We start from the raw sequence: 10,089 nt of genomic DNA on the forward strand, positions 1-10,089 counted from the left end.
TCAGAACTATAGCAGCACCAGCAATCATACAAGATGACTTACAACTGTAACAAACTTTTCTTCATAATTTAGTAGCTGTACTTCTTGAAGATTAAAAGTGGCATTGTAAAACGAATGTTGGTTACGTTTGTGTTAATGTGCCCTGAGGATGGAATGCCAATAGCAAACTAGCTCATTCCTCTATAACACACGTGCACTACACATCTCACTTACCATTCTGCTTAGTAGCAATAGCTACCTGCTCCCTGAACCCATTTCTACAGCATACTGCCCTGTCACTCCACACTCTCCCTGACAAGTTATTAGATATATGGATACCAGTTGGGTACAGCATATGGCCAATTCCTGGGGGATGGAGACTGATGGTTGGCACGTCTCCTTAAACTTGAATTTTTCTAAGTTTACAGACTGTATCTCTCTCCTTTAGAAAGAAAAATTTACAAAGCCATAAGAATATGGAAAAAATATTTCTTATGTTGGCACGGCACACAAGCTGCCTAACTCCAATGCAACAACCTTGATGCTTTGCTTTCTCACAGCGTGAGCCAGATTTTATCAGAGTTTCCAGCACAACTATTGAAATGGTGATAAAGAAGCAGGTGACCAGGGAGGGGGAGACTTGACTTAACTGCTATTTGAACAGGCCAACCCAGATGATTCGGTAAAAGTTGACAAGCTGCACTACAAAAGTGAAAATCTAGTCCTCTTATTGATATCTAACATGCTGTTTACCAAATCAACAACGATGTACTTATTTCATCTAAAATATCCTATACTGCTATACACTGACAGTGATATGATGATTTATAAATTGCCTCAACAGTGTACGCTACCTGCTAGCAACAGTGTAGCTAGTACAGATGACTTCTATTGCTTTTAAGAAGGTAAACAGTCTTAGCTACTATATGCAAGTTGTTACATAAATTCCCAGGTACGAATAATTTTATCTTATTTCTACATAATGGTAGGCACAGTCAATAGTTTAATCTATGCCAACAATATACACTTTACATGCCTCAAAGGACACACAATGTATTGAGGGCTGTATTGTCCAAGGAATAAGTGGTATTTCCAATGATTATTTTGCTATAGCTTTCTTTCCTTTGGATCATAAAGAGATGACAATCTCTCTTTAAACTTAAAAAAGAAAAAGAAAAATCCTCCACCGGGGCTTACCAATCCCCATTCACTACTGATGAGCATAAAGCCTAAGCCACCTGTTTCTGTAGAATTTTAAATATCATTTAAAGTAAAATTAGGCTTCTAGGCCATAGAGTTGCAAATTTAGAATTTTAACCCAGTATAACCCAGTGTTTTTCTCCACATCTGCAAGTACTCCAGTTCTTTGCAGCCAGTTACAGCTTCGCTATTTAGAATACCAGGCACTGATTTCTCCCCACACACACACCTGTGCTTCTCTTGTACCTGATGTTAAGATAGGATTGTTTGGTTTTGATGCGTTTCACAGATAGTTACAATCTATGCTATGGAAACATCCCCCACAACCACCTGTATGCCAGTCAAGCAAGCCAGCGAGAATAGTATTTAATGTTTTCATCCTCTTAAGACTTTACAATACAAAATTTCCCATTTTTTAAAAAAAATGTTAATTAAGTTGACATGACATTTTCTTTACAAAACTCCTAAAATCTTAGAAAGTGACAGTCCCACAAAGTCAGACAGTAAATTGTGACAAGGAAGTTTACAGGGACACTGAAGTAGTATGAAGTTTCCATTCTTAGTAAAATTATGTAAATTTGAAAATTGCATATAGCACAAGAGAAGTGCATTGCCTCTTTTTTATCATATATGAAGATACAATGCTCCAGAATACCTCGTCATGTTTAATTCAGTGATTATTTATTCAAATAAAATTTTACATAAATTTGAGAAAATGTTAAAATATAAGACATTTCATTCTCTCTCAATTAACTTGTTGGTTTGTGATTAAGATTCTTTTAACATACAACTCTCAAACTGTTTATAAGAGGCTTCTCTTTTAAATATTAGATTGACAAATCATCAAAATCTAAAGCCAGATCTACAGTTTCTTATGGCCAGAAAACATTATTGTGGATGTGAACAGAGCCCCCCATGCAAATGCTGCTACTACAATATCTTTAGGTTTTAAGATGGTAAGCTGCAAAAAGTTTATTCATGAATTACGTCTATTCCTTTAGCCAGTGTCTTGGTTTTAATTACTGGTTAACTTTATACTACGTTATGTGAAAGTCCTGTTTTATTTCTTTAGTATCCAATTTGTTTGTTACTGCAAGAAGCAATTAACAGAATTGCAACATAACTGTCAAATGAAAACTGAATTATTGAGGTATTCATTCATTATCACATCCACCTGTATAGCAGACTTAACTAGTGCTTAGTTGTGGTAACTGCAGACTTCACATCTAAAAAATATCTTCGAGTTCATTCACCTACGAAAATACATTCAAGGTATAATAGTTCTATGATAGGATATTAGATGCTATGTTTTAACAGTTCAAATAATTGTGTGTTCCACTACATAGATGAACAAGGGTCGAGTCCTACAAACACTTACTTTGCAGAGTAAAGTGCTTCAATGCCATTGTCTAATCATGTTAGCCAGCATGTCTTTGAAACAACCCTTAACACTTAGGATAGACATAGTTTAACACCTTTGCAATGGTGTTATTTGGTCAAGTTGCAGCCTACATGTTAAGGGATTCAAGTCATGTTAGCTAAATCAATTTTTTTTTTAAAAAAAGCACTGCCCAACTGTATATCTTGACATACCCAGTGAAACTGACACAAGTAAACATTGTGGTTGATAATAAATGTTTGTAGGATCAGATCCTACTACAGCAGACAAGAGGTTTTCCTCCCGAACGAAATTTATAGAATCCAAGTCAAACATAACTAAGTATTCAGTGTCTTAAATTCAAACAAAAATTGTCCAGATTATCACACTATGGAAAACTAAGTACCAGGTAGCATCTGTATGGTCACTTTTAATACTAAGAATCCTGTCTCACTGTGGGGACTTTGTTTGCAACATTTTTTTATTTTCCTTTTCCCCCCTAAAAGTTCATTGAAAGTTCAACAGTTTACAGTAAAAGTTTATACAGCACTGTTTACGGAGGGTAATAAACCAACAAAGGGGAAGGCTTAAAAATATATTTAATAAACACCAAGCCAAATAACACGTATTCATTTAAGTCAAATGGAAATTCAGAGTACCCACAACTAAAAGACAAAGGATGCCCAGAAACAAACAAAGCCATGACCTTCCTCACATGAATTTAAAGGGATGCAGTTAACTAAAACAAATTAAGTGAGATTTTATAGCTATTGCTAAAAATACTACATAAGATTCCTGTAGCTGAGAGAGTAAAGAAAAATACCTATTTCTTCAAAGATTACCATGTCCATATGACACCACTTTGTGTACTGTCATTTTCACTCTTTACCCTCTGTAGCCCATTACCTAGTCCAGTTTTCTATTTATACTAGTCATTCACAACCCAGAGAGAAAAAGCATTTCATAGTTGTGTATTTGACTTTTCCTTCCTAAATGATGTACTGTGCACTTGTCTTCAACAAGATGAAATCAACAAAGACAAGTGCAAAATACTTCACTTAGGAAGGAAAAAAAAAAAAAAACACACAACTACAAAATGGGGAATAACTAGCTAGGTGGTAGTACTGCTGAAAAGGATCAGGGGGTTATAGTGAATCACAAATTGAATATGAATCAATGTGATGTAGCTGAGAAAAGGGCTAATCTCATTCTGGGGTATATTAAGAGGAGTATCATCTGTAAGACATGGGGGGTAGCTCTACTCAGCATTGGTGAGGCCTCAGCTAGAGTACTGTGTCCAGTTCCAGGCACCACATTTTAGGAAAGATGTGGACAAACTGAAGAGTCCAGAGAAGAGCAACAAAAATGATAAAAGGTTTAGAAAATCTGACCTATAAGGAAAGGTTAAAAATGCTGTGCATGTTAAGTCTTGAAGACTTAATCAGGTCCCCCCTCAGTCGTCTTTTCTCAAATTTGTTAAAGGCTGTTATAAAGAGGATGCTGATCAATTGTTCTTCATGTCCACTGAAAGAAGTACAAGTAGTAATGCACTTAATCTGCAGCAAGGGAAATTTAGGTCAGATATTAAAAAAAACTCAAGTACCAGGTAATTAAGCTCCAGAAAGAGGCTTTTGAGGTCCATGTTGTAGAATGAAGACTTCAACCCTCTGTGGTCATCATTCTACAACATGCCTTAGGATACAGCCCTTTTAAATATTAAATCTTATTAGAATATTTACTTTAATATTACCAATGGACTAACATCACACACTAAGTTTTAATGATGTCTGAAATCTCTGTCATTAACTCTGTCATAGTTGCAACCAGCACACATGCTATATGCATAGGACGAGAAATAATACAAGGCACCAAGAAAAAAAAAACATTAAAAAATTGCAGAATAATGATATTCAACTGGAGAATATTGTACTATGTAAATACAAAAGACAAATTTACTGAATTCCAGTTGTCTCTGGGAACTTGTTAAATTTATTGAGAGAATGCTCTATACTTATTACTTTTTGTTTATTCTATGAAAAAAGACATCGAAGTGGGGAAATGAAGTAATAGTGTATGTTAATGAAGCTACAACACTAACACAAAATATATCTTAAAACAACAAATAAAGACAAGTCAGGAAGACTTCAAAACTGAGGGGTAGGGAATATACCTCTTAGTTTCAGGATTAGTAAAGGTCCTTGTCTGACTTGTTAAACGATTTTGCTGCTTAGCTATGCGTATGTAATACCATTTTTAAGTAGATGCTGCAAAAATCAATTTAAAGGCAAACAGTTTTAAAAAGCTATTTTATTTTAAGTGTAAGAGGGCCTGTAAGCAACTTTGTAAACTATCCTCACACTCTTCAGTTCTGAAGTTCAGATTATATATTTAGCCAACTCCCACTCTGTGGGAGGCCCAGAGACAGACTGCTTTTGATTTCAGACTGCCCTACCACCCTCCACTGCAAGAGCTAAAAGATGTGGCTTCACCACGTATGTTAAAACATCAACAATGACTGAGTTTCAGAGATGTACCGATTCAAAGGGAGCAGTCACTTTCAAGTTTTTAAATGTTCAATTTCTAGTGAAAATTTCTTTGGTTATATCTACATTTTAAGTAAAAATCTGTAAAGAAAACTTTAGAGGAAACATCCCAAAATCCCACAACATTTCAAAGAAAAATAAAGCACACATTAAGTAACATGTCAATTGTAGTCTATTATCTTCACCCACCCCATGTTTAGGTACAGATGTTGATTGTATCCATCATGGTCTCCTAGAAAGAAGCATTTTTTATTCCTTCTTCCCAAATCCTTCTGACTGACCTCTTGAAATAGTTCAGCAAGAACTTATGTTGACAGCAGCCCTCCAGCAGCATTCTCCTTCTGCCAAAATGACTTGTGCTCTGATTAATAAGGTTCTTAATCAGTAGTGCCACTGACTTTAATGGGACTACTCACATGCTTAAGAAACTTGGTGAATCAAGGTCTTCTTTGGATATACTTTAAAGGGATGGGGGCAGTGCACAGTAGAGAGGAAGAGAGTATGTTGGATTGCAACACATTTCTCTCCTTAAAGAAGTATACCAGTGAGCCTTGACGATATGCACATGTTTGTTTGTAACCAAACATTTCCTTGTACCCCTCCTCAAAAACACCAAATATGTATTAATTCAGTGTATTTTTTTTATTTTAAATTTATATCAAGAATCCTACTTTCCCCTCATGGATCATAACAAAATCCCATTAATGTTAACCAATAGGATGCACCTACTTTTAAGAGTTTATCTAGTTTCCTAGCTGTCGTCAGCTTCACTTTACTGAAGTTAAATACTTAATTACAAATGTGGCAGTGTATGTGCCACTTATGTACATCATGTTTCCTAAACATATAACAAGCATCAATGTAGCACATTCACTTAATATTGAAGCAAGAAACTCCTACCACTTCCTGTGCCTCAAGCAAAAATTCCTGGTTGAAAAAAAATTGAGCAAATAGTAACAAATGTTACACTGGGCATATTGTTGAAGAATGACAACAAGGTCATCTTTATGAATAGAACTTATCACAGCTCCTAGACTGCCAGGCACCAATATTATCTAACAAACAGAACTCCTACCTCCCCTCTTCTTTATGAGAGGGCTAGATTAAGGGCCCCAAAGCTGCAAACATGCTTATGAGTAACATTACACAGGTGAGCAGTCCCAGTTAACTCAGTGGAACGAATTACTCATGCTGTGTAAGTGTTCACAGGATCTGGGACTTATACCTCTCCCAAGGATTAGATTCAGGCAAAGATCATGAATACTGCATTTTCCCATGCCACCTGCAGTCAAACATTATGCCCGTGATGCTGCATCTGTTTAGGGACACAAACTGAGATTTTCAAAGCTACCTAAGGTATATGGGATCCAGTTGCCCTTAAAATTAAAGGAAATGTGTGTGGACAGCCAGTTCACAGAGTATCTTTGAAAATCTCAACCACAGTGCTTGCCCAGCAATGTTTCTAGTTAGTTTCACTCAGAGCTCTACAGGCATAGTAACCTGAAGTAGTGGCAGAGTCAAACTGGAAATTTCCTGCAACTGCTAGGACACTCAAAGAGATACTTCACTCTGCCACTCTGCTCATCCTGCTGTGTTAAAGGAAACTCACTAAACAGAGTGAAAGATTTCCACTCTGCAACTTTTCCTGCCATACTCCTGGGTGAGGGAAAGGAAAGACGAAGGAAAAACAACAAGAGGAAACAAAAACATCTGGGGGGTGGCAAGAGATGCACACAGGGCCATCCCTAGGATTTATGCGGCCCTACGCCATATTATTAAACTGGTGCCCCTATGCTCCACTGAAGGCGGTCTCCAGCCGGCACCACTGGCCCCCAGTGAGTTGAGCGGCCAAAGCCACCACCCCTGCAGACCCCCAGAAACCTCCCCCCATTGCTGACACACACCGAGCTTCGTACGCAGCAGACGCTGCGGCAGTGGCTCAAGGCAGGCTTTGCTCTGTCACATGGGGGCTGCATCTTGCCAGAGCCCATGGCCCTCCTCCAGCCCGTAGCCATTCCTGGCTCACCATGAGCATTTTGACAGGAAATACCAAGCAGTAATAACAACAACAACAACACAAGTGTGTGTGTGTGACAGCGTGTGTATGTGTGAGAGAGCCAGAGAGACCATGTGCGTGTGAGAGAGAGACAGACTGTGTTGGGGGACTGTGACAGAATTTGTGTTGGGGAGTGTGAGATTGTGTCACACACACACAATCTGTATTGGGGGACTGTGACTCATGAGAGGCAGGATGTATGTGGCTGTGAGAGCCAGTCTCTGTGTGAGAGAGACTGTGTGTGAGTTACGGAAGTATGAGAGACAGTGAGCACATTGTCACTTTAAGTCCCCCTTCCCTCACTCCCCGCAGCCCCCCCACTGACTCAGGTGGAAGTTTGGTCCTCCTGTCCTGTCCACAGCCAGGCCCTGTCCCCACCAGAGACCAAGCAGCGCAGGTAGGCAGGGTCCAGGAAGGGACTGAGGAGCGAATGAGGAAGGGGGCGAGGTTGGGGAGAAGCCTGCCGGGCCAGCACGGGGGACGGGACAGAGAAGAGAGGATTCCAGCCACGGCTAGCAAGGGGAATGGTGCCCCAAATTTTCCAGTGCCCTACGCAGCCGTGTATGCTGCATATGCTTAGGGACGGCCCTGGATGCACAAACAGAAATGCTTCTCCATCAGCAGAGTGGAAGCACCCACCAGTATGGAACTAATGCAGTCCATATTCTGTGGGTCAGCACTGTACAGTCAATTCATTCTGTCTCTAGAGTGAGAGGTGGGACATCTTGCATCGCTAATGATCCATACACCCTGGGGAACTGAAGCAGCAGTACTGCTATGCTATTTAGGGAACCCCCAGCTGGAGGAAGCTTGGTAGCCATGCAGAGCCTTGAAAGAAGGTGAGGGAGGGAAAGAGGAGAGCTATCATGCTCCTTCTATCTGAAACAAACAAACAGAAAACAATCAGCAAAAACAAAATCTGAAGAGAGGTTTCTGCTGTGAGATTTCATCCTTCTTGCAATTGAATCATGCAGCTCCCAACAGTGCTGTTGTGGTAGCAGTCACTTCCACAATAATAAAGGTAGTGTACTTATTCTCACAGTGGGTTCAGCCTTAGCTAATTTTAATATACCAATGGTGAGCTGATGTGCCAAAATTTCACACCTGGATTAGCATGACAACCAACATGAAACATAATAGTTTGTTATTTCTCACTGTATTTAGCTACTGATTTTAGATATGTATAAAAGAAACCCATTCCAATGAATAACTATGTCAAGGGCTGCTACACAGAGGATGAACAACAATTGTTCTCCACTGAAGATAGGACAAGTACAGTAGTAATGGGCTTAATCTGCATTAGGTTAGATATTAGGAAAATTTTCTAACTATAAGGATAGTTAAGCTCTGGAATAGACTTCGAAGGGAGGTTGTGGAATCCCCATCATTGGAGGTTTTTAATAATAGTTTGGACAAACACCGGTCATGGATGGTCCAGGTTTACTTGGTCCTGCCTCAGCACAAAGAGCTGGATTCAGGGATCTCTCAAGGTCCCTTTTCCAGCCCTACATTTAAGATTTCTAGAAACTAATTCAACACAGAAGTCTGAGTCACTATATCATAGCCAGTGGGTCATCTGCAACAAGTCTGATAATGAACTTCTGAGCATTTTCTGCAGCCGATCCATGTTTGAGAGAGTCAACAGGAAGCATGGAAATGCAGACTATCCTAAAGGATGTGTAGCAACTTCAAACTTCCTGCTGAAGCTCATTTCTTTACGGCAAAAACAATGGCCTTGCTAACCTGGAATGGCCTTAAGGTACCAGCAAAAATCTTTAGCACAGCTCATTCCTTAAAACTAGAGGGATATGCTGCACAGTCCGAAATGGATGGAATTTAAAAGAATACTTTCATGACTGTGACCACAAATATATTATAATCAGAGCTTATCCTAAAACATACTCCAGTAAAGCCTTACTCCCATAATCATGGGAAAATGCAAAAGCCAAACCTGTCTGCAGCATTTCCTAAATGTCATTAAATTGTCACAAGCTCAGAAATGCTCTTAGAAAGCAAAAATTTTGAGTATAGCTTCCTTACCCACTGATGCAAAAATCTACAGTTAACCATAAACATGTGGACGTAAAATAAAGAAGTGTTTTAAGAATCTAATGACATAGCCAATATTGACGTAAAGAACATTTAACAGAATTATCATCCAGTATTATCCATCACTTTCACTATTAACTATGAATCAACCCTAGCAAGCTATTGAACACATGTAAAAAGCACTATACCAACAGCAGTTAGGCGTGTTTCCTGAAGTAAAAAAAAGTCATCTGACAAAACTCATGTTTACATATACACAATTGGCAAGATGAAGCAACTCCTGATGATCCCCAACAATTCTCCATATCAGAAACTGTTCTTTCTTCTCAACCCATGGCATACACTTGCTTTAAGTATGACAACTACTAACCTAATCACTATGGCCTGATCCTATAACGTGTTCTGTCTGGATTGATCACTACACCTCTGCAAAACCCCATTAAGGCTCAATCTGAATGGAACAGTTGTTTGCAGCTCTTTGGGGGAAAGGGACTGTCTATTTCATATTAGCATAGTGCCTAAGTGCCTATATACACATGATGATTATGCAAAAAACAGCAACAACTTTGGGGCCTATATTTAGTCCAGTTATTTGAACTGTAGCATTGAGGTTACATTTCAACCACAATAAAAAACATGCAGCTAATTAACACAAACCATACAGGACTTGGTGTTGCCATGTGGCAACATACTTGGGAATTTTAGTCAACAGCTACAAAAAACATGAAGAAAAACAAGACAACTAATTCATAGATATCCTTCTATGCTCATATGCACGGTACAAAAAAGCTCTGAAAATTATCCTAAGCACAAAGATTTAATTACAGAAAAAGGCAACTCCGCCCAACATGCCTACCCATCTATGCTACCTCATAATGCTTGGT

General features: G+C 38.9%; 1 protein-coding gene across 34 annotated transcripts in view; it reads right to left on the reverse strand.

The window, feature by feature from the left end:
• The window catches only part of SNX13 (sorting nexin 13), a 153,808-nt gene that overhangs the window by 129,620 nt on the left and 14,099 nt on the right, over window positions 1–10,089 (reverse strand). The window lies entirely within an intron of this gene.

This window comes from Chrysemys picta, chromosome 2 (assembly GCF_011386835.1).
Source record: "Chrysemys picta bellii isolate R12L10 chromosome 2, ASM1138683v2, whole genome shotgun sequence".
NCBI classification, from domain to species: domain Eukaryota; kingdom Metazoa; phylum Chordata; order Testudines; family Emydidae; genus Chrysemys; species Chrysemys picta.